We start from the raw sequence: 25598 nt of genomic DNA, 5'->3' as shown, positions 1-25598 counted from the left end.
AAGAACATGGAGAAGTGGCAGGTTGGGGCACCTAGGAGAATATCCTACACCCAAAGACACCCCATGTGGTTTAGCGGACAGACTAAGAGCCCTGGAGCTGGAGGGGGGAGACCTGGGCCCATTTGACCCCATGGCTAGGAGCTTTGGAGGGAGGTGGGGAAGATGGGGAGTGAGAGGAGCTGGTTCTGGGTGGAAACATCCACTCTGAGGAAAAGATCACCAGCTAGAGAAAGGAGTCTCTGAGCTTAGTGGGAAGGAGAGTGTGTGGTGTCCTGGGAGAGTAAATCAGGCCAGGAATGAACTGGGAGGCTGAGCCAGGAGAAGGAGGAGCTGGAAAGAGACCGGCTGCTGAGCTCTCATCCCAGTCAGGAGGGGAGAGATCCTTCTAGAAAGAGAAGACTCCCAAACCAGAGATCCCTTGGGTCTTTGGCTTGGAGTACCTCGGGAGTAGGGTAACTGGCAGAAAGTGCCACCTTGTTAAGAGCCAAAGTCTTAAGTATGAAACAACTGAGAAAACCTTGAAGGGAAATAACATTGTAAACTGAACTATCCTAAGTTTTATCCACTTGTGTCATAAACTTCCTTGTTAAATAAAATTGTTAATGTTTATTTGAAGAACTCTTGCCTGAGACTCCCAATTAGTAAGTTTTACCTCACGCAAGTCCCCCACAAGATAATCTGAGGTAGTTGGAGGGCATTTGTGGGAATTGTGTTCTGTGAGGTGGGTGCACTATATTTAAGAGAGAAGACGGCTCCAAGGGTGCCAGGGGGGAAAGAGCCCTTGCATCATTGCATATTAATTGGGGGCAGAGGTGGGATAGGAAGTTAAAACCCACACAGAAACGTACCCAGAGACACAGAACAACCAGTTTAATAAAGGAGCGAAGTTCTTTGATTAAAAAGAGAAAAAACTCCTGTCAGAAAATGACCAGCAAGCGCCAAGCCAAAGAGACTCAGGATGACCCAGCTGCTGCATCTGAGGAGAATCCTAATATATTGAATTAGAGATGATGAGGCGAAGATTGGAATTGTCTAAGGTTGAAGGAGAGAAAGAAAGAGAAGAGGCCAGAATGGCAGCTGCCCTTCATCTAGCAGAGATACAGGCAGAGAGAGAGAGAGAAAGAGAGAGAGATGAGTCCAAGAAGAAAGAGACAGGGAGGCCAAGATGGCCCATGAAAAAGAGATGTTTCCTTTAAAAATGGAGGAGATTAAGCTGAGGGCAGAACTGCCGCAAGCAATGTTGGGGGGTGGAGATTTTGCCTCAGCAAATGTAAAGTACCATATTTTTCGCTCCATATGACGCACCTGACCAAAAGACGCACCAAGTTTTTAGAAAACAAGGGAAAAAACACAGGAAAACAAGAAAAAAAAATCTGACTCAAATGTTGTACTAAACTATTTTAAACAGCAAAGTGGGTGGCTCCTGTCCACTTTGCTGCTTTAAAGCAGCCACGGTATATAATGAAGAGAATGGAAAAAGGACAGACATTCCATTAGAATGTAGCTGTTTTCATCATCACTGGGAAGTCAGTATTGGCAACAGTCACAAAAACTAAAATTTGAGCATTTTACTGTTATTAATCAAGAATATTAAGAGTCAGGGAGAGAAACCAGGGCTGTGCAAATGAGAAGGGCTTGGAGTATGGAGGAACAGCAAAGAGATCAAATGATTGTGCTCCAGTTCCTAAATCTCTGAAGTTTTCTCAAAACAGGCATGGTTGTTTTGAAAGGAAGATTCAAAATGGAGTGACTGAGCAAAGAAGAGAGGAGGAAAAGAGGGCAGATAAATAGCTTCCATTCAATAACAAGAGAACACAATGTTTTTGGTCTGGTATAGGTGGACTGTGCTTGTAAGAATTTGTACAATGAATTATAGATTTGGAGTGGAATATCAGTGCCTCTTTTCAGCAATAAAGATTAGCTGCTAGGAACATGGTCCACACACAAACACACAGGATGTCTGGCTATAGTTGTGCAGTTTGATCTGTTCCTGAGCCAGATGCCTGCTCGGTTTTAGCTGAGCTCACTATGACTGGTTTGTGGAGATGCTTTGCATGTATTGATGACTATTTCCGCAAAACTGCTACTTGAAGAAATGCTCAAACTTAAGATTTATAAACTTCAAATGGAGCTCAGAATCCAGTCAGGCAATCCTTTGCAGTTGAATTACGAGGCACTGAGAGACGGCAATTTGCTGCTCCCCACCCCCACCCCACCCCCACCGAGCAGCCCAGGAGCGCGGGGCAACAGCAATTTGGCTCCAGGGATGGCACATTCGCTCCATAAGACGCACAGACATTTCCCCTTAGTTTTTAGGGGGGGGGGGAGTGCGTCCTATGGAGCGAAAAATACAGTATGTAAAAGGTGATGGTGTGCAGGCATTCCTGATTAGTTTTGAGTAGACTTGTAAAAATTTAAACATTCATGAGGAAAACTGGGTACTGCACTTACGCCCACAGATATGTGGAATTTTGAGTGAAATATACTCAGATCTCAGAGAGGATGAAACCTCTGATTCCCTCACATTTAAAGAGAGAGTGAAAGTGCGCTTTGGACTGACTGCAGAACAAAGCCAAAAAGCCTTTCGTGAAATCAAAAGGAAACCAGGAGAGACTTAGGCCCAACTGGGTAGCCGAATTGACCAAACTCTGGACAGATGGGAGGAAAGTTAGATGAGCTCAAACAGCTGATCAGTTGAGAGCAATGTTTCCAAGAGGTTCCTGCTCATTTAGGCTGAAAAGAGTAACTGAAGTCTCAACCTTGGGAGATGAAATCAAAGGAGACTCAGGGGGAGCAGTAATACTCTGTCCCTTCCAGAAAAAGTAATAATTGGAAACCCAGGGAGGAAGTGGGGTCTCAAAACGACAACCCTGAAGGGCAGGCCCAAGGGTGCCGGGGGAAAAGAGCCGTGATACGAAGTAAAAACCCACACAGAAACGTACCCAGAGACACAGAACAACCAGTTTAATAAAGGAGTGAAGTTATTTGACTAAAAAGAGAAAAAATTCCTGTCAGAAAATGACCAGCAAGCGCCAAGCCAAAGAGACTCAGGATGACCCAGCTGCTGCGTCTGAGGAGAATCCTAATATATTGAATTAGAGATGATGAGGCTAAGATTGGAATTGACTAAGGTTGAAGCAGAGAAAGAAAGAGAAGAGGCCAGAATGGCAGCTGCCCTTCATCTAGCAGAGATACAGGCTGAGAGAGAGAGAGACGAGCCCAAGAAGAAAGAGACAGGGAGGCCAAGATGGCCCATGAAAAAGAGATGCTTCCTTTAAAAATGGAGGAGATTCAGGCGAGGGCAGAACTGCCGCAAGCAATGTTGGGGGTGGAGATTTTACCTCAGCAAATGTAAAGTATGTACAGTGGTACCTCGGGTTACAGACGCTTCAGGTTACAGACTCCGCTAACCCAGAAATAGTACCTCGGGTTCAGAACTTTGCTTCAGGATGAGAACAGAAATCGTGCTCCGGCGGTGCAACAGCAGCGGGAGGCCCCACTAGCTAAAGTGGTGCTTCAGGTTAAGAACAGTTTCAGGTTACAAATGGACCTCCAGAGCGAATTAAGTACTTAACCCGAGGTACCACTGTAAAAGGTGATGGTGTGCAGGCCTAACGGTCAAACCTTCAAAATGCCAGTTTTCAAAACAAGGCAAGTCAAATATTTGGGTCCCAAGGGGTGGAAATATTTATCCTGATTGGAGCAAGGCAAAGGTCCTTCAAGAGGGGCCTGGACCCTCCACAGAAAGAGAAAGAAGAGCTTTTCTGGGGGGAGTGGGATATTGTCCTCCATTTATTCCTCCTTTTAGCCCCCATGCTGCTCCTTGACATGACTGGGAGAAGAAAGACCAGCCAGACAAGAGCATTTGGAGGGACCAGTGCCAGGCAGCGTTGGGACATTTAAAAACAGCCCTGGATCCGGGGTCAGCAAGCTTTTCCAGCCGGGGGCCGGTCCACCGTCCCTCAGACCTTGTGGGGGGCCGGACTATATTTTTTTTTGGGGGGGGGGAATGAGCAAATTCCTATGCCCCACAAATAAGCCAGAGATGCAATTTAAGTAAAAGGACACATTCTACTCATGTAAAAACACGCTGATTCCCGGGGGCCGGATTGAGAAGGCGATTGGGCCGCATCCGGCCCCTGGTCCTTAGGTTGCCTCCCCTGGCCTAGATGGACCTTGGGGTCCCTTCCAACTTTAGGATTCTGCTCTTCATTTTGGAAGGCGGACAAGGAGCAAGAACAACCTGCCGTCACAGAAGGAAGAGGACGGAGTCTTCATCTCCTTGGTTGCCCTTCTCTGGGAGGGTGGGCCGATTTTGAGGAGCAACAATGAGGACGCGATGATGACTCTCACTTTCAATACTCCTACTATAGGTAGGCTAGAGAAGCTGTGAGATGTTTTGCTTAGGGGGGGGGCAGGAGAAGAGAAGAGGAACGCAAGTCTTCCACCCCCAGTTATGTCTCCTCCAGAACGTCTGGCCAGAGACATTTTGACCAAAAAATCCACCTGGACAGAAATTTTACCCCTGAAAAAGAGGACGTGTCCTGGGAAAAGAGGACACATGGCAACCCTTCTTCTCTGGCGTCCCTCGTAGCCGAGTAAGATTGTCTCCCCTAAACACGGTTTCAACCATGAGGCCCTCAGTGACCGTGGGGGCCAATTCTGGATCCAGGCCTCCTTCCTTGCCTGGTTGAAGGAGCTGTGAAGACACGCTGATTCCAGAGGAGGAGGAGCGTCAAACACACCGTTTAATCCAAACAGGTCTGGCACCCGGGGTTGGCAACCCAAGTCTCAATCCCATTCCAACATTTATGAGGTATTTTACGGGGGTTGGGCACCCACAAACTTATATCAATGTCACCAGAGGGGAATAAAAGGCTTCCTAGGAAAACCCCCTTGGCTGCTCCTGTGTTGCTTCCAAGGCGACTTCACCAAGAACATACATTTATGGCTGAAATACAGACACAAAGCAGCAGATGGGACAACACAGAATGGCCCCCCCCCCAGCCATGTCTGGCAATGTCTCCCCCCTCCAGCCCCCCCGGGACCCCCTCTTGCTGGGACAGGGCTCTCTGCCACGCAGCCCCCCAGGGGCCCCCAAGAGAGACTCGCCCCCCCGGAGAAGAGACACCCCCGGGTCCCCCATCTGGCCCCTGCGCCCCCCCTGGAAGGCTCCCCTCTCCCCCGCCCAGACGCCCCTTCGCAGCCCCAGGCAGAGAGACGGGCTCCTCCTCCCGGACACGGGTTCCCCCTTCCCACGCACACGCGCCCAGTCCCGGGTTCTGGGTCCTGCTTCCTCCCTGCCCCCCCCCGAAGGGGCAGCTCTGCGCCCGCTTGACGCCCCGGGCTCATCGGCAGGGAGAGAGAAGGGTTAAGGGGCGCCGAGCTGGCTTCCTAGAGAGGACAGGAAAGGAAGGCGGGCCGCTCCTCCCCCTCCTCCTCCCCTCTGACGTCCCTTCCGGCCTCGCCTTCGCCTGCCGGGCTCTGGTGGGTCTCCTCTAGGGGGAAGCCTGGGGAACTCCCTGCCCCGGGAGGCGGGAAGGGGAGGGAAGAGAGGCTGGGGGTCCGGGAGGGAGCCAGAGGGACCTCAGGCCCTGGCCAGGGAGGTGGGACTGGAAGAGAGTGAGGAGGGAGAAGGACCTTCGGAGGGAGATGATTGTGAGGGAGAAGGAGATTAAGAGGGACATTATTATGAGGGAGAAGGAGATTAAGAGGGACATTATTATGAGGGAGAAGGAGATTAAGAGGGACATTATTATGAGGGAGAAGGATATTAAGAGGGACATGATTGTGAGGGAGAAGGATATTAAGAGGGACATGATTGTGAGGGAGAAGGACATTAAGAGGGACATGATTGTGAGGGAGAAGTAGGAAAAAGGTAAAAGGCGGATCTACACGGATCCTCATGAATTCATATGATTTTTTCATTCAAATTAAATAAAACCACCATGATATTGTAGACCATGTCTTACTCTGTAGAAAGCATCAAAAAAATCACGCATCCACTGTTTCGGGGGGGCGCAGGGGCGCAAAAACATGGTTAAAAAACACGGATCCTCATGGATCCTCATGATTTTTCCACTAGATCAGCCCAAAGCCACCATCAGATCAAAGATCATGGCCATGGGCACAGCATCCACCACAAAAATCACAGATCCACGGCTTCCTGGCGAAACCGTGGCCCAAAAACGTGGTTTTCAAGAACGGATCTTCATGGATCCACACGCTTTCTGCATCGGGCCAACCCAAACTCACCGTCAAATCACATATCATAGTAAGGGGCACAGCCTACACCACAAAAAACTCGGATCCACACCTGCCTGGCCACGCCCTGGCCCAAAAACGTGGTTCCGAAGCACGGATCCTCATGAATCCTCATGATTTTTGCACTAGATCAGCCCAAAGTCACCATCAGATCAAACATCATGGCCATGGGCACAGCATGCAACACAAAAATCACAGATCCACGACTTCCTGGCGAAACCGTGGCCCAAAAACGTGGTTTTCAAGAACGGATCTTCATGGATCCTCACGCTTTTTGCATCGGGCCACCCCAAACTCACCATCAAATCACACATCATGTCCAGGGGCACAGCCTGCACCACAAAAATCACGGATCCACGGCTTCCTGACCATACCGTGGCCCAAAAACGTGGTTTTGAAGCACGGATCCTCATGGATCCTCACGCTTTTTGCATCGGGCCACCCCAAACTCACTGTCAAATCACACATCATGTCCAGAGGCACAGCCTGAAGCACAAAAATCACGGATCCACGGCTTACTGACCATACCGTGGCCCAAAAACGTGGTTTTGAAGCACGGATCCTCATGGATCCTCACGCTTTTTGCATTGGGCCAACCCAAACTCAACGTCAAATCACACATCATGTCCAGGGGCAGAGCCTGCACCACAGAAAACTCGGATCCACGGCTTCCTGGCCACTCCAAGGCCAAAAAACGTGGTTCCGAAGCACGGATCCTCATGGATCCTCACGCTTTTTGCATTGGGCCACCCCAAACTCACCATCAAATCACACATCATTCCCAGGGGCACTGCCTGCACCACAAAAAACTCGGATCCACGGCTTCCTGGCCACTCCATGGCCCAAAAACGTGGTTTTAAAGCACGGATCCTCATGGATCCTCACTCTTTTTGCATTGGGCCACCCCAAACTCACCATCAAATCACACATCATTCCCAGGGGCACTGCCTGCACCACAAAAAACTCGGATCCACGGCTTCCTGGCCACTCCAAGGCCCAAAAACGTGGTTCCGAAGCACGGATCCTCATGGATCCTCACGCTTTTTGCATTGGGCCACCCCAAACTCACCATCAAATCACACATCATGTCCAGGGGCACTGCCTGCACCACAAAAAACTCGGATCCACGGCTTCCTGGTCACTCCATGGCCCAAAAACGTGGTTTTGAAGCACGGATCCTCATGGATCCTCACGCTTTTTGCATTGGGCCAACCCAAACTCACTGTCAAATCACACATCATGTCCAGGGGCATAGCTTACACCACAAAAAACTCGGATCCACGGCTTCCTGGCCACTCCATGGCCCAAAAACGTGGTTCCGAAGCATGGATCCTCATGGATCCTCACGCTTTTTGCATTGGGCCAACCCAAACTCACTGTCAAATCACATATCATGGCCAGGGGCACAACATCCACGACAAAAAACTCGGATGCATGCCTGCCTGGCCATACCGTGGCCCAAAAACGTGGTTTTGAAGCATGGATTCCCATGGATCTTCATGATTTTTGCACAAGATCAGCCCAAAGTCATCATCAGATCAAACTTCATGGCCAGGGGCACAGCATCCACCACAAAAATCATGGATCCACGGCTTCCTGGCCATACTGTGGCCCAAAAACGTGGTTCCGAACCACGGATCCTCATGGATCCTCACACTTTTTGCATTGGGCCAGCCCAAACTCACTGTCAAATCACAGATCATGTCCAGGGATACAACTTGCACCAAAGAAATCTAGGATCCACAGCTTCCTGTTCATACCACTGCCCAAAAACGTGGTTTTGAAGCACGGATCCTCATGGATCCTCACACTTTTCGCATTGGGCCAACCCAAACACACCGTTAAATCACACATCATGTCTAGGGGCACAGCCTGCACCACAAAAATCATGGATCCATGGCTTCCTGGTCATACTGTGGCCCAAAAATGTGGTTTTGAAGCACGGATCCTCATGGATCCTCACGCTTTTTGCACTAGATCAGCCCAAATTCACCGTCAAATCACACATCATGGCCAGGGATACAACTTGCACCACAAAAAAATAGGATCCACGGCTTCCTGGCCATACCGTGGCCCAAAAACGTGGTTTTGAAGCACGGATCCTCATGGATCCTCACGCTTTTTGCCATGGGCCAAACCAAACCCATTGTCAAATCACATATCATACCAAGGGGCACAGCCTGCACCACAAAAACCGAGATCCACGGCTTCCTGGCAACACCATGGCCCAAAAACGTGGTTTTGAAGCACGGATCCTCATGGATCCGTTTGTTTTTCCATTGGGCCAACCCAAACTCACTGTCAAATCACATATCATACCAAGGGGCACAGCCTGCACAACAAAAAACTCGGATCCATGGCTTCCTGGCAACACCGTGGACCAAAAACATGGTTTTGAAGCACGGATCCTCATTGATTCTCACGCTTTTTGCACTAGATCAGCCCAAACTCACCATCAAATCACACATCATGGCCAGGGGCACAACCTGCACCACAAAAGTCACGGATCCATGGCTTCCTGGCGACACCGTAGCCCAAAAATGTAGTTTTGAAGCACGGATCCTCGTGGATCCTCACACTTTTTGCACTGGGCCACCCCTAAATCACTGTCAAATCACACTTCATGCCATGGGACACAGCTTGCACCACAAAAAACTCGGATCCACGGGTTCCTGGCCATACCGTGGCCCAAAAACGTGGTTTCAAAGCATGGATCCTTATGGATCCTCACGCATTTTCCATTGGCCAACCCAAACTCACCGTCAAATCACACATCATGGCCATGGGCACGGCCTGCACCACAAAAAACATGGATCCACAGCTTCCTGGCCACTCCATGGCTCAAAAACGTGGTTTTGAAGCACGGATCCTCATGGATCATCACACTTTTTGCATTGGGGAACCCCAAATTCACCCTTTATTCAAATATCTTGTACATAACCACAGATCTGACCACAAACATCATGGATCTACTGCCAGATGCTACCCTGGATATATCGGCCAATTTTTAGGTGGGTGTGCTGGGATGGAGGAAACGGAGTCGGCTGAATCTCTATCCATTAAAGATGGGCGTCCAATGGCTCGGCCAGAATAATTTCAGTTTGGTTTGCCAGCTCCCAGCTCTTAATGGGGCGGAATAGTCACCTGTAGCCGCTATAAGGAGTCCCGGTGTGATCCTGGATGCTTCTGTCTCTATGGAGGCATTGGTCACAAATGTAGCCAAACTGGAATTTTTGAATCTATGTCAGGTTAGGAGATTGGTACCGTACCTGTCCCTTTCCAACCTAGCCATGGTGATCCATGCAGTAGTCACCTGCAGACTAGACTACTTTAACTTGCTGTACACCTGAGCCGGGGAGTGCAGGGTATAAATGTGATAGAGAGAGAGAGAGAGAGAGTGAGAGAGATAGATATGCAGGGCTACCCTTGAGACTGCTCCAGAAACTCCAAATGGTCTAAAATGCAGATGCATGAGTTCTTACTTGGACTTTGTGGAGAGCCCACATTCAGTTGGTTGTTCATCAGCTGGATTGGCTCCAGGTGGAGTATCGAATCAGGTTCAATGTTTTGGTGCTAATCTTTAAAGCCCTAAACAGTCTGTGACCTTTCTTATCTGTGGGAATTCTCTTCCAATACACCCCCCATGAGTGTGACGCTCATCTAACAGCAACCTACTGGTGGTCCCTGGCCCAAAACATATCCAGCTGTCCTCAACCAGAGCCAGAGCCTTTTTGGTGGAACGCTTTGTCTAATGAGAACCAGGGCTCGGTGCAATCTATCTCAGTTCTCTCACTTGTCATGGTGAGTGGGCTTGCACATTCCTATGACCCTTGTGAGTGAAGCCATTGGGAATCTCGTACTCCCAGCAGGGTCACCCAAGGTGGTAAGGTCAAAGAAAATTAAATATGCTCAGAGTCCTGTAGTGATTTCATGCTCTTTATTGCAGCTTGTAAAACAGTGATTGAATTCTCCCCCAAACCTCAGGCTTTTATATACATTATTTACACAATGAGTCCCGTCTGACTAGCTGATTCTGCTTCCCTCCTGGAGCCTGAATGGTCTTTTCCTGCAAGCCAATCAGTTCTTGCATTCTAGGATCCTACTTGCCTATTGTTCTAGGATCCAAGCTTAGTACATAACAGGGAAGGAGTTAGACAAAGAATGATCCAAGAAGTCCTCAACGGCAGAACAGGCGGGTGATAACAAGCAGTGTGTTACAATGGCTCTGAAGGCGGATGAAGGCTGCAGCAGATAGGATCCACCAGTTTGTCGTGACTACTCATGCCATCAGAACAGAGCCCTACTGCGAAGACTGTGCGTTGGTCAGCGTGCACTAATCTACACACATAAAACAAATTCACGCACAGGCGTCTTCCAAAAACCAAACCCAACCCCCCAAACCCTCCCCCCATGGCCATCACTAAATGGCTACTGTGGCAGGAATGTGAAGCCCCTAGTCATGAACCGACACATGGGCGGTCAGTCATTCTGACTCAAGGAATGAGGCCGTTGAGCAGCTCAGCAGCTGTATCCATGGCTGAGCAGCCCTTTTTAGGATCCACTATGCTCACCCCGAAAAGGGGAAGGGGCTGGAAACGGTGCCCTAAACATAGTATGCCTCCCTTTTTCCCTGACTGGATTACCACGCCCAGGTGGAATCTCTTTTCCTATAGTTTGAATCCATTATTCTGCATCCTAGTCTCTAGAACAGCAGAAAACAAGCTTGCTCCCTCTTCAACATGACATCCCTTCAAATATTTAAACATGGCTATCATGTCACTCCTTAATCTTCTCTTCTCTAGATTAAACAAATCCAGCTCCCTAAGTCTCTCCTCATAGGGCTTGAATTCCAGACCTTTTACATTTTGGTCACCCTCCTCTGGACATGCTCCAACTTGACAATATCCTTCTTCAACTGGATACAGTATTTCAGGTGTGGTCTGACCAACCAACCAGAATAGTGTGGTAGCATTCCTTCACTTGATCTAGACACTATACTCCTATTGATGCAGCCCAGAATTGCATTGGCCTTCTTAGCTGCCACATCACACTGTTGACTCATATTCAGCTTGTGGTCGACTAAGACTCCCAGATCCCTTTCACAGGTACTGTTGTCAAGCCAAGTGTCCCCCACCTGTGCATTTCATTTTTTCTATCCAGGTGCAGTGCCTTACATTTCTCCCTATTGAACTCCATATTGTTGGTTTTGGCCCAGCTCTCTAGGCTATTCAGGTCATTTTGAATTCTGACCCTGTCCTCTGGTGTATTAGCAACCCCTCCCAGTTTGCAGTCATTTGCAAATTTGATTAGCGCGCCCTCTATTCCATCACCCAAATCATTTATAAAAATATTGAATAGCACCAGGCCCAGGACAGAACCTTGTGGAACCCCAGTAGTCATTTTTTTCCAGGATGAAGGTGAGCCACTGATGAGCACTCTTTGGGTTCAGCCCATCAACCAATTACAAATCCACCTAACAGTAGCTTTGTCTAGCCCACATTTTACTAGTTGTTTTGCAATAATATCATGGGGGACCTTTTCAAAGGCCTTACTGAAGTCAAGGTAAGCTGGTACAAGGGAAAGCAGGATTGTAATTACCGTAAAAATTACTGATTACTTTGGATCAGCAGTCTCAACCTAACCCGCTATGTGGGGAGAGCCACGTGTTCCTTTGGAAGGCAAGTGGAATACAGTGGGATATACTGACAGCTGTTTTAAAAGATGTAACTGTAACTTAAAATCCAGTATCAGAAAAAAAACACAAAAATAGATGGTCCCTGTGTGGATAGTCATGTTTGCATGATGGGGCCACCTCCAGTGACCATGTGGCCTGATATAAGAGGGTTCTAAAATCAGTCCTGAAAGTAGACTGATTGAGAATGACACACGCATAGCTTTTGCTCTGCCATTAACAAGGTGAGCTGAAGCAAATTCTTGCCTCCCTTTGGGCTTAGCAATATTTCCTACAGCATTCTTGTTGAAGGGCATTGGAGAGTTAGGTGAGGGTCACTTTTCTGTTTTTCCATCAAGCCCCCAGACAAGAATGCTACAGCATCAGCCCCAAACACTCAGTCTCATAACAAAAAATACTCAACGGGTTTAGGGCTGAGGGTAGGGGAAGTACAATTATGATCTTTCCAGTCCTCTAGAAGCTGACCCTTTTGGTCATTTTGGTCATGGAGCCAAATATCTGTTTCCAAGTTTAAAGAGTCTAAACAAGTAAAGAACAAGCTTGCCCTTTACATGCAAAAGCCCTGAAATTCAGCCCATTGGGCAATGATAGGCTGGGAGGAGGGAGGAAAGGACTAGCACCTTCTCTGCCCTCCACCTCCAACAGCTACACCTGAAAGTTTCATGATGGGGTTCGATTTGAGAAGCTGAATGTTTATAAAGGCACTTAGCCAATTTCTGCCACGGAAATTCTGAACAGAAACACTCTGCAGGTTCAGCCCCCAAAAGAAACTGCTCTATGGTCTCTGTGTTGGGAAATGGGAACAGATCTTGCTCATCACCAACCTTCCCTCCACAAATCAGTATCACTATGAGGCTGAACTGAACAGCTTGCTCCAGAGTTTTAAGAGATACGTTTCTGTGGTGTAGTAGTTAAGAGCGGTGGACTCTAATCTGGTGAGCTGGGTTCGCTTCCCCGCTCCTCCACATGCAGCTGCTGGGTGACCTTGGGCCAGTCACACTTCTCTCTGAACTCTCTCAGCCCCACCTACCTCACAAGGTGTCTGTTGTGGGGGTGGAAGGGAAAGGAGATTTTCAGCCACTTTGAGACTCCTTCAAGTAGAGAAAAGCAGGATATAAAAACTAACTCCATAAATAAGAATTCTATGGAAAAGGACCATCCCTGCCATGATGATGAAAACTATATGTTTGGATTTTGCTGTATTATACCAACCTGTGGAATATGACAGTTCGCAGTTTCAAAATCTATTTGGCCACAGTGGATTGACAGTCTGGACACACAAAAACCTCTGGAAGATCTTTTGAATCAATGCCTATGCGAAAGCAGTGGTACCAGTCCTTGCAGTTTCCTTCACAGGAAGCCATAGTTAGGTCACCACTGGGCCTCCTGCACCCTTCCTTCAAGAAACATAGTGACCAGCAGCCTTCAAACAAGGATATCTGAGCAATAGGTTAGTGTATCCTTCCATCCCTCTGGGCATGATCGAGACACAGTAATGTAACTCTCGTTCAAGATTTGTCTCTTCTTGGGAGGAACAGCATCAATTTCCACTTGAAAATATTTGTCTTGTCCTTCAAAATAGGTTTTCCCACAGTACTGTATTATTTCTTTTGCAATCCAGGGTCTAATGGCAGCCATATCCTTTTGTATGAACTGTAATTGGGCAGCAGAAGCAATCAGATGGGCAATGGTACATGTGAAAGGACCGTAGTCACTGGAATTACGGTACCTTGCCTGGGTATATCAGTTGGTGCAAAAAATGATCAGCCGCAAAACTATAGGGATATTTTGAATCCATCTCATACAGACATGCTAAGAAGGATGTTATTGCATCAATCACAGAGTGGTTCAATCCATGTTTGGAATCTAGATAAAGCATGGTCTTCCTTTTAAAAATGATTACTATCAGTTTCCAGTGGACTTCTCTGTCATTTACTGGAATAATCAAAACATCTTTCTTTAGCACTCCAAATCTCAAACAGTTCTTCAGAGCTTGCACTGGCAATCTTTGACATATCTGCATGAAGTGGCAAGTACGGTAAGTGGGAAAATTGTTCCATTGTGACCTAGCTCTTTGGCCATGATCACCCTGGAGGCAAGAAAGGCATCTATTATGCGATCATTTATCCAGTTTGATCCTTTCAGTGTGTTTATGTCATAGTCATACACACAGATGTTGCCAACTGAACCAAAGTCCCATGGTTTGTAGACTGAGTGTGGGGAAGGTACAGTTGTGCCATGGGGGAACTGATGTACAAATCAGTGATTTGTCCAAACACTTCTCAATTTGTGTTGAGAATATGGGGCTGCTATCAAAATAATCAATATCGGTCACTGTCAAATCCTCTTTCCCACCTTTTGGAGTGGAGGTCATCTGAGGCTGAGTGCTTTCCAGGTGTCTCATAGTCAGTTGGTGATCTTAAGGAGTCAAACCCCTCAGCAGCCTGCACTGAATCAGCTGCTGGAGCTACTGTTATCTTTTCCTGCAGTCTGGGGAACTTTCTTCCTGATCTACTCTTCTGTCTTTTATTTCACTTCAACTGTGTGAGCTGCAACTGGCAAGGCTTCCCTGGTTCTGGTGGCATGCCGATAGATTTTGTGGCAGCTATAATATGGTAACAAGTCCTGGATGATGTCCTGTACGGACTGTGCATGCATGGCTGCCCGTATGGTCGCCAGGAGAGCGGCTGCCCATACAGCCTGTACGGCTGCCGTGAGAGGAGCTGCCTGTACGGACGCTACGCGAGCAGCACCTGTACAGTCGCCGCGAGAGCAGCTGCCCGTATGGCCCATACGGTCGCTGCGAGAGGGGCTGCCTGTACAGTTGCCGCAAGAGCAGCAGCCAGTACAGCGACCTTACTGTCACTCTCCCCCCAGCATGGCACCCTGGGGCACCATCACCCCGCTGCCCCTTCATATGCCCCTGTAGTCAATCAAATGTACTATGAACAATCTGAAGTCATGCTGGGCACAATTCACCACTAATCCTGTTCTTTTTCTAAAAACACGTGGTGGACTCCAGGAAAGCTGTCAGCAGGCAACATGATTCCCATGGGCACCACGTTGGAAACCCCCTATTTCAAAGTTTGCACTGACAAAATCTGTTCTCAAAAAAACTTGCAGTTAAACCTCCATTTATAATTACTACCCCTGCAAAGCAACCAACTTTTGTCCCAAAACCATTTGTAGCTGAATTGACGCAAGACAGGTGATTGTTTTTCATGGTTACTTTGGTGGTCTCCATCTAGTTGGTTTGATAATTTACATTCACAGGTAAGATCATCACAATCTCTGCCTTGGACATTCTTGAGGTTTAGCAGTGTCAAAAATTTCCAGGTGCAGTTCTTCACAGTGGAAGCTATGAATATGAATGTCATTTTATTTCAATGTTCTTGCTAATGCAGAACCATTTCAGATAGCGTTTGTATTTCGGTCATTCCATGGACATTGGTGTGATCTTACAATATAATTTGGTGGAGTCCATTTAACAATCATGCCGATCCATGAGGATTAAAGTATTTAATGTAGTGTTTGTTCCTTGGCTGTGCTCTGTGGTTTTTGTGGTTCGTTCTGTGGTCATATACATCATGTGTGGTTTGATAGTGTATTTCAGGGTGACCAAACATAAAAAAACCCTAAGGATCCATGGGGATCTGTGCTTCATGAGAATCTTTTTACAGCATGGCAGTGCCCCAAAGTGATCTGGCCATGAGCTGCATAGGTGGTTGGGTAATGAATATGGGGCGACCCAGAAAACTGTGGAGCCATACATTTTAAAAATATATATATATTCAATTTTATAAGGATAGGGAAGTACAGAAAGGGAAACGGAGGAGGGGATAGATAGATAGATAGATAGATGATAGATAGATAGATAGATAGATTAGAAATTTTAAAGACCTATAAAGATTATCAAATCCTACAAAGTACTACTACTACTACTACTACAAATATATTTGTACCCTGCCCATCTGGCTGGGTTTCCCCAGCCACTCTGGGTGGCTTCCCAAAAAATGAAATAAAAATACATTAAAAAGTCACACATTAAAAACGTCCCTAAACAGGGCTGTCGTCAGATGTCTTCTAAATGTCAGGTAGTTGTTTATCTCTTTGACATCTAATGGGAGGACATTCCACAGGGTGGGCGCCACAACCAAGAAGGCCCTCTGCCTGGTTCCTTGTCACTTTGCTTCTCACAGTGAGGGAACCACCAGAAGGCCCTTGGTGCTGGACATCAGTGTCTGGGCAGAATGATGGGCGTGGAGATGCTCCTTCAGGTATACTGCATCGAGGCCGTTTAGGGCTTTAAAGGTCAGCACCAACACTTTGAATTGTGCTCAGAAATGTACTGGGAGCCAATGTAAGTCTTTCAGGACATGTGTTATATGGTCTTGGTGGCCACTCCCAGTCACCAGACTAGCTGCTGCGTTCTGGATTAGTTGTAGTTTCTGGGTCACCTTCAAAGGTAGCCCCACGTAGAGGACATTGCAGTAGTCCAAGCGGAAGATAACAAGAGCATGCACCACTCTAGTGAGGCAGTCTCCGGGCAGGTAGGGTCTCAGCCTGCGTACCAGATGGAGCTGGTAGACAGCTGCCCTGGATACAGAATTGACCTGTGCGTCCATGGACAGCTGTGAGTCCAAAATGACTCCCAGGCTGTGCACCTGGCCCTTCAGGGGCACAGTTACCCCATTCTGGACCAGGGAGTCCTTCACACCAGCCCACCCCCTGTCCCCCAAGAACAGAACTTCATTATTGTCAGGATTCAACCTCAATCCACTAGCTGCCATCCATCCTCCAACCGCCTCCAAGCACTCACACAGGACCTTCACCACCTTCACTGGTTCTGAGACTGAGTTGAAAGAGAGGTAGAGTTGGGTATCATCCGCATATTGATGGACACCAAGCCCAAACCCCCTGATGATCTCTCCCAGCAGCTTCCTGTAGATGTTAAAAAGCATGGAGGGGACGACGGAACCCCGAGGCACCCCACAAGTAAGTCTGAACACTCATCCCCCACCACAACTTTCTGGACACAGCCCAGGAGGAAGGAGCAGAACCACTGTATAACAGTGCCCTCAGCTCCCAGCTCCTCTAGACGGTCCAGAAGGATGTTATGATCGATTGTCGCGACCAAGGCAGTTTCAGTCCCATGAGGAGACCTGAATCCCAATTGGAAGGGATCCAAATGGTCTGCATCCTCCAGGCGTGCCTGGAGTTGTTCAGCAACCACCCGCTCAATCACCTTGCCCAAGAATGGAAGATTTGAGGCTGGGCGATAGTTGGCCATACTGGCCAGGTCTGAAGATGTTTTTTTAAGAAGCGGTTTAATGACCGCCTCTTTCAGCTGGTCTGGGAATGCCCCCTCACAGAGGGAAGCATTCACCACCCCGCAGAGCCCATTGCCCAGCCCTTCCCGGCTTGCTTTTATTAGCCAGGATGGGCAAGGATCAAGGAGACAGGTGGTTGGTTTCACGCATCCAAGCAGCCTGTCCATATTCTTGGGGGTAACGGATTGAAATTGATTCCATGCAACTTGACCAGACAGGGCTCTAGCACTCTCTCGCACCGACCCTGCTCCCACGGTGGTGTCTACCTCCTTCCGAATATGAGCAACTTTATCTGCATAAAAATTTGAAAAATCGTTGCAGGAGGTCTTGGGGTCTTTACAAGGCCCCGGTGGTAAAGGTGGTTCCATTAAATTGCAAACCACCTGAAAGAGTCTCCTGCTACTATTTTCTGTAGATGCTATAGAGGCGGTGAAGAAAGTCTTCTTCGCCATTGCTATCGCCACTTGGTAGGCTCGACATTGAGCTCTAACCTGTGTCCAGTCCAATTCAGAATGAGTTTTCTGCCACTGGCACTCGAGCCGTCTCAGCGATTGTTTCCTCACCCGCAGCTCCAAAGAAAACCACGGGGCTGTCAGGGCTCCATGCAGTCGGAGAGGGCGCTTCGGAGCCAGACAGTCGATAGCCCTGGTCAACTCCACATTCCAGCGGGCCACCAGGGAATCAGCTGAAAGGCCATCAACATGGGATAAAGCATGCCCTACCACTCTCTGGAAACCATTTGGATTCATTAAGTGGCGGGGGCAGACCATCCGCATTGGTCCCACCTCCCTGCAGAGGAGAAGGGTCACGGAGAAGTCCAGTTGCACCAGGAAGTGATCTGACCATGGCACTTCTTTTGTTTCACTTTTACCTAGTGTCATATCACCCATGTCACTATTGGTGAACACTAGGTCTAAGGCATGTCCGTGACTATGAGTTGGGCCAAACTTATTCAGGGACAGCCCCATGGAGGCCATGCTTTCCACGAAGTCCCAAGCAGCCCCTTGTACGGTCATGTCGGCATGGATGTTAAAATCCCCTAGGACAACCAAACTAGGTATCTCCAGGAGAACATCCGCGATGACCTGAAGCAGCTCGGGCAGGGAATCCTTGGTGCAGCGGGGAGGTCAGTACACTAAAAGAAATCCTGTACTGCCCCTATTGCCCAGCTTCCAGAACATGCACTCAGAGAACTGGGTCTTTCATATGCGCAGAAGCGCCAAATTGCACCAGTGCCTGTGCAGACGTGGCGCTTCAGGATGCGAATGCTGTGGGTTGCGGACGTGCCTCAGTCACGGGTTATGTCTGCAACCCGAGGTTCCACTGTACCAATTTTGTTTTAGGGCTTAATTTGCAGTAAATTTTATTCCTTTATTCATAATTGTTCTCACTGTTCTACTGTGAACTGCTCTTAAAATTTTTGCATCCATTTTGTCATATAAGGTTTTGCTTGTTCGGGCTTGGTGTCATATTTGAGTAATAGTTTATAAATTTTACCCAGAAGGTAGAACTCTGTTATGATGGACTCAGATTCTATCTTTTCACTGATTTTCACTGTATGTTTGCCATACAGTCTTTCTTGAATCTGGATATTAGTTGACAGTATGTAAGCAGTTTCATATTTTTTCTCCTCTTTAATACTTTGGCATGTATTTGATCTGTTCTTGAAGATGAACCATATCTTGGTACAATATATACCGTATTTTTCACTCTATAGGACGCACCGAACCATAGGAGGGGGAGAACAAGGGAAAAAAAATCTCCCCCTCTCCGCTCAGCGCCCCTTCAGCGAAGCGGGATGAGAAACGGAGCCCCTTCCATTTCTCCTCCAGCTTCACTGAAGGGGCGCTGCGCAGAGAGGAAACATTGTGCAGTGCCTCTCCAGAGAAGCAAAGCCTGGAGAGCAAGAGGGATCGGTGTGCACCGACCCCTCTCGTTCTCCAGGCTTCAGGCGGCTTACCACAAGCCTTCGGAGATCAGCAGGAACTTGCGCTGTGCTCCAAAGGCTTCAGGCGGCTATCCCTGAAGCCTGGACAGCGAGAAGGGTCGGTGCGCACCGACCCCTCTCGCTCTCCAGGCTTCAGCGAAAGCAACGCGTAGCCTCTGGAGCGTGGAGGGAGCGCTCCCTCTGCGCTTCGGAGGCTTCGTGTTGCTATCGCTGAAGCCAAGGAGCCTGCATTCACTCCATAGGACGCACACACATTTCCCCTTAATTTTTGGAGGGTAAAAAGTTGTCCTATAGAGCAAAAAATACGGTAGTCATATATTCTCCTATCGGCTCTAATAATAATATTGCAGTGGTGACATTAACAGTGCATGTGAGGGGATGATTAGCTGCTTGTGCGTAAAAGCGTACTCCCTCAGAGTTTGTGCGGCTCCACAAACCTCTGTGCGTGACAGAGCTCCTCAGACATGTCTGCTCTAGTCACTCGTAGAGTCTGACAGTGGCTGCCGGCGGAAGCGCTTCCAGCAAAGAAGCTCCTTGACGGAAACGCGTCTCCTGGATTCACGGCGTGACAGTTTCCGGCGAGGCATGGGTCTCCCCACGGGCGCCTCAGATACTTCCCCGCTGTTCTCACTGGAAGCGTCTCTGAGCCCTCCCTCCCGCTCGCATTCCCTCAGAGATTCACTCCTCCCCCTGCTGGTTCCTGCCTCAGCTGTTGAGTCTCTTCCTTCCTCCCTGAGCCCCTCCGCCTGTTCCTCCGATGGCAGTTCCCTGACATCCACCTCCCCTCCAGGGCCCCCCTCACCCCCTCCCATTTCCTCTCCTCTGGGAGATGAAGGGTAAAAACCCCGAAAAGAATCTTCTTCATCTTCAGACGTCTCGAACAATTCCCTCCATCGATCACCGTCCTGGCTCGCTGAATCCTCCTCCTCCTCGGAATCTGTGAACCCCTCCAACTCCTCTTCTTCGTCGGTGGTGGCAAAGTATTTCCTCCGGAACCTCGCTACGGGCTGAGGTTTACGTGGGAACCTCTGATGAAAAGTTTCTATTAAAACTTCGTCATTGACATCCTCTGCCCTAACCCAGGTGTTTTCCGACTCCGGTTCCCCTTCCCACATTACCAAATACTCTACTTGATCTCCCTTCCACCTGGAATCGAGGATCTCCTCAACCTGGTAGCTGTGTTCCTTCTCCTCCATTGCTGGCCCCCTAGTGACCCTCCCTTCTCTGTCTCCTTTATACGGTGACAGCAACGACCTGTGGAAAACTGGGTGCAGCTTCATGTGGTTCGGTAACCGGAGTCTGAAAGCCACTGGGTTGACCTGCTGCGTGACTTCAAATGGACCCAGCCTTTTGGGTCTTAACTTCTTACAACCCCCTTTGAATGGTAACCCTTTGGTTGACAGCCACACCTGGTCCCCCACCCTAATGGTTTCACCTTCCCTTCTGTTTTTGTCTGCCTGCCTCTTATATTCCTCCTTAGCCCTGTTTAAGTTAAGTTGGAGCTGGCGATGGATCGCTTCCATTTCTTCAACAAACTGTTCTGCAGCTGGAACGCTCCAGTTCTCCCCTTCCCCCCCTGGGAAGGCTCGGGGATGGCACCCGTGATTAGCCAAAAAGGGGCTCATTCCCGTGGACACGTTCTCTGCATTGTTGTAGGCAAATTCTGCCAACGCCAGCTTCTCCACCCAATCATTTTCTCTGTCATTCACATAACACCTCAAATACTGCTGGAGGACACCATTAGCTCTTTCCGCCTGCCCGTTGGTTTCTGGATGACGGGCAGTTGAGAAATTAACTTCAACATGCAGTAAGCTCATGAGCTTCCTCCAGAACCTGGAAGTAAATTGTTTCCCTCGGTCTGAAACCACCCTCAAGGGGGCGCCATGCAACCTAAACACATTTTCTACAAACAATTTAGCGGTTTCTTCTGCTGTGACCGCATGTGAGCATGCTATGAAATGGGCCATTTTAGTTAACAGGTCTACCACAACCATGATGGCTGTTTTCCCTCTAGACCTCGGCAGATCAGTCATGAAATCTATTGCCACTGTTTCCCATGGTCTTTCAGGTGTGGGTAGTGGTTCTAATAAACCTGCCGGTGCCCGCCTCTCCCCCTTGGCTCGTTGGCATTGGTCACACCCTCTCACATACTCCCGCACATCTTCCCTGACCTTGGGCCACCAAAATTCCCTGGTAACCAGCCACATGGTTTTGTGTTGCCCAAAATGCCCTGCTGTGGGGCTATCGTGCAGTTGCTTGAGTACCTTCTCCCTTAATTCCCCTTCAGGTATATATAACGCTCCCTTGTAGTACAACGCCCCGTTTCTCTCCTCAAAACCCCCGGGTTTGTCTCCCTCCCTCCTGAGACCCCTGAGTTTGTCCTGGGCGTATTCATCATGCACCGTTCCCTCTACCAATTCCCTTTGCCCCACCAATACCGCCCCACACACCCAGCGGTCTTCTGGAATGACATGTGTCTCTTCGGGTGCCCCCTCCCCCTCCAAATATTCGGGTTTGCGTGAGAGAGCGTCCGCCCTAACGTTCTCTGGGCCTGGCACGTAACATATCTCAAAGTTAAATTTGGAGAACTCCTGGGCCCATCTCAACTGCCGTTGGTTGAGCACTCGCGCAGTTCTCCAGTACTCTAGATTCTTATGGTCCGTGCACACTTGCACCTTATGTTGTGCCCCAATTAGCAGGTGCCTCCATCTCCGGAAAGCCTCATGAATAGCAAGAAGCTCCCGGTCGTACACCGTGTAGTTCCTCTCGGATTTGTTCAGCTTTCGCGAAAAGAAGGCACACGGTCGCCACTCTGACTCCTCCTTCTCCGGCTGCAGAAGAAGCACCGCCCCTATGGCTCTGTCAGATGCGTCTGTTTCGACCCTCAGCCTTTTTTGTAAATCCACATGCAGAAGTTGTTCTTCAGAGGCGAAGGCCCTTTTCAGTTCCTCAAACGCTCGTCCCGCCTCCGCCGTCCAAACAAACTTCTTTTTACTGCTGAGACAGTCCGTAATGGGCGCCGTCAGGTGGGCGAAGTTTCGGATGAACTTACGATAAAAGTTCCCAAACCCTAGGAACCTCTGCACATCCTTCTTGGTTTTGGGTGTTTTCCATTCCAGCACTGCCTGAACCTTGCCGGGATCCATGGCCAATCCCTTGTCTGACAGGAGGTACCCCAGGAATTCCACCTCCTTGGTATGAAACTGACACTTCTCCAGTTTCACCCACAGCCTGTTGGCTCGCAGCCTGCTCAACACTTCTCTGACGTCTCTCACATGTTGCTCCTCATTCTCCGAATACACCAACACATCATCTAGGAAGGCGACGCAATTCTTGTAGAGCAAAGGACCCAGTACGTGGTTCATAAACGCTTGAAAACACGCTGAGCCTGCTTGTAATCCAAAAGGCATAACGAGATATTCAAATGCCCCCAAAGGTGTGAACATGGTGGTTTTCCATTCATCCCCTTTCCTTATACGTATCAGGTTGTACGCCCCCCTTAGATCCAGCTTTGTAAAAATCTTTCCCTTCCGCACCCTGGTCAAAATATCATCAATCCTGGGCATAGGGAAAGCCACTGGTTCTGTCACTGCATTTAACAGCCTAAAATCACATACAAGTCTCGGCTTGTTCGTGTTTTTTTTATCCACAAAGAACACTGGGCTACCTCCCGCTGCTTTGGACTCTCTGATGAAACCTCTCTTCAGGTTCTTGTCAATGAACTCTCGCAACTCCTGCATTTCTCTGTCTGACATGGCATACAACTTGCCTACAGGAAGCTGTGCTCCAGGGAGTAAATTGATCTGGCAATCAAAGGGTCTATGCGGGGGTAGTTGGTCAGCTTCCTTCTCGCTGAACACGTCGCTGAGATCTGCATACTGTGGTGGTACCTTCACCTTCTCCATTACTTCAGTCCCTGCTAGGGTGGCTTGGGCCCCTGCTGAACCCTTTTCCCCTTTGCAGTGTTCTAAGCAATGTGCCGAACCAAAGGAAACCACTCTTTGATGCCAGCCCACCAGCGGATCATGTAGCGCTAGCCAGCTCATTCCCAAAATAATGGGAGCGCCTCCCAAGGTGGCCACATTAAATGCTATCAGTTCTGTGTGCCTTGCCACCCTCATTATCATTGGGACGGTCTGCAAGCTGACTCCTCCTCCCAACAACTCCCTGCCATCGATCGTGGTCACCTGCAGGGGGTTGCTTAAAGGGATAGTCTGTATCTGGTGTTCAGCAGCAAACTCCTTGCTCATAAAATTGCAGGAGCTGCCTGAGTCCAACAGCGCCTTTATTTTTAGGGGGTGTCCATTTTGCAGCTCTAGCGACACTTCAATCACTAGAGCAGGTTGAGGTGCTTCTGGCACGGGCACTTTCACTGCTCTTTGGCCTGGCTGCAGTGCCCCGACTGTGGCAACCAGGCGTTGGCTTTTACCTGCTCTGTTTCTCCCTGCTCTCCTCCCTCAACAGCTCCCACCATCCCTTGCCATTCCTTCCTCTGGGGGCAGACTCTGGCAAAGTGGCCTGGCTGTTGGCAGAGGTAGCATTTCCGGGCGCCCTTTCCCTCCTTCTTAACCCCCTCACTGGGTTTTGAAAATGCGCGCGCGCGCGCTGTTCCGATTTCCATCGGCTCTGCAGGCGGGAAAGCTGGCTCAGGAATGTCTGGAATGCGGAACTCCTTCCAACGTTCCCCTCTCCCTTCCCGCCTCTCCAAGGCTCTTGCCTCCTGGCGCGCTCCTATGGTCAGCGCAGATTTGGTCAGCTGATCCATAGACACCGCCCTGGGGCTCCGGGACAGTTCATCTTTCACAGCCGAAGAAAGACCTTCTTCAAATAACATCTGAATGGGTGCCGCCGATAAATCCCAACCCAATCTGTGTACCAGCATGGTAAATTCAGTCCAGTACTCACGGACAGATCGGCTTCCCTGCTTGCAAGCCATTAGCTGCCTGCGCACCACCCCTTCCTCAATATCGCTGGAAAACATGATATCCATTGCACGAAAGAACTTCATCGTGTCCTTTAGTACGTCATTGTGCGTTGCCATCAGGGGCCGAACCCAGTCCCTCGCCCCCCTCTCAAGATGCCCAATCACGAAAGCAACTCGTGATTCCTCATCAGGGAATTCATCAAACTGCACATTAAGTGCATATTGCATCTCTGTCCTAAAGGCATGGTAATCCTTGGGGTCCCCCCCAAACTTCTGCACCAATCCTGGTACCTTTCTGGGGAACTGAGTGGCTCTCCCCTTCTTGTCTGCATCCTGAGCCCTTCTCTCCTCCAGCCTCGCCGTCTGCAGCGCCAGTTGGACCTCCAACGCTCGGTATCTGTCTTCCAAGCTTGGACCAGTCCCAACCCCTGCTCCTCCGGTGCCGGCTGGGTCGCTCATGATGCTTTCTCCTGCACAGGCAGCGTACAGAGACTGTCAGACTGCTGTGAGGGGATGATTAGCTGCTTGTGCGTAAAAGCGTACTCCCTCAGAGTTTGTGCGGCTCCACAAACCTCTGTGCGTGACAGAGCTCCTCAGACATGTCTGCTCTAGTCACTCGTAGAGTCTGACAGTGGCTGCCGGCGGAAGCGCTTCCAGCAAAGAAGCTCCTTGACGGAAACGCGTCTCCTGGATTCACGGCGTGACAGTTTCCGGCGAGGCATGGGTCTCCCCACGGGCGCCTCAGATACTTCCCCGCTGTTCTCACTGGAAGCGTCTCTGAGCCCTCCCTCCTGCTCGCATTCCCTCAGAGATTCACTCCTCCCCCTGCTGGTTCCTGCCTCAGCTGTTGAGTCTCTTCCTTCCTCCCTGAGCCCCTCCGCCTGTTCCTCCGATGGCAGTTCCCTGACAGTGCAGGTAAGGGGATTTTTGTGATTTTTGTAGTGCAACACATGATTTGTGAGTTGTGCCCGTGGCTATGATGTGTGATTTGATGGTGAGTTTGGGGAGCCCCAATGCGAAAAGAGTGAGGATCCTTGAGGATCCGTGCTTCAAAACTACCTTTTTGGGCCATGGCGCTGCCAGGAAGCCGTGGATCCATAATTTTTATGGTGCAGGCTCTGCTCCTGGCTATGACGTGTGATTTGACAGTGAGTTTGGGTTGGCCCAATTCAAAAAGCGTGAGGATCCATGAGGATCCGTGCTTCAAAACCACATTTTTGGGCCATGGAGTGGCCAGGAAGCAGTGGATCCAAGTTTTTTGTGGTGCAGGCTGTGCCCCTGGGAATGATGTGTGATTTGACGGTGAGTTTGGGGTGGCCCAATGCAAAAAGCGTGAGGATCCATGAGGATCCGTGCTTCGGAACCACGTTTTTGGGCCATGGAGTGGCCAGGAAGCCGTGGATCCGAGTTTTCTGTGGTGCAGGCGCTGCCCCTGGACAT

The 25598-nt window shown here is 49.3% G+C and overlaps 3 protein-coding genes across 3 annotated transcripts in view; 2 read left to right on the top strand and 1 right to left on the bottom strand.

Annotated features, from left to right (window-relative positions):
- The window catches only part of LOC308590295 (uncharacterized protein), a 155099-nt gene that overhangs the window by 89061 nt on the left and 40440 nt on the right, over window positions 1-25598 (top strand). The gene's annotated exons all lie outside the window — the stretch shown is intronic.
- LOC308591475 (uncharacterized protein) overlaps window positions 1-25598 on the bottom strand; it is a gene marked incomplete at its 3' end in the record, with an annotated part of 78433 nt that overhangs the window by 24744 nt on the left and 28091 nt on the right. The window lies entirely within an intron of this gene.
- Window positions 5181-25598, top strand: part of LOC308590322 (uncharacterized protein) — a 56116-nt gene continuing 35698 nt past the window's right edge. Inside the window, exon 1 of the mRNA XM_081200271.1 lies at window positions 5181-5487. The gene's annotated coding sequence lies outside the window, so the exon portion shown is untranslated. The remainder of the gene's footprint in view (window positions 5488-25598) is intronic.

The sequence above is a fragment of the Podarcis bocagei genome (genome assembly GCF_964188305.1).
Source record: "Podarcis bocagei genome assembly, chromosome: 7".
In the NCBI taxonomy this organism is placed as follows: domain Eukaryota; kingdom Metazoa; phylum Chordata; class Lepidosauria; order Squamata; family Lacertidae; genus Podarcis; species Podarcis bocagei.
This window is presented reverse-complemented; position numbering and strand designations above follow the sequence as displayed.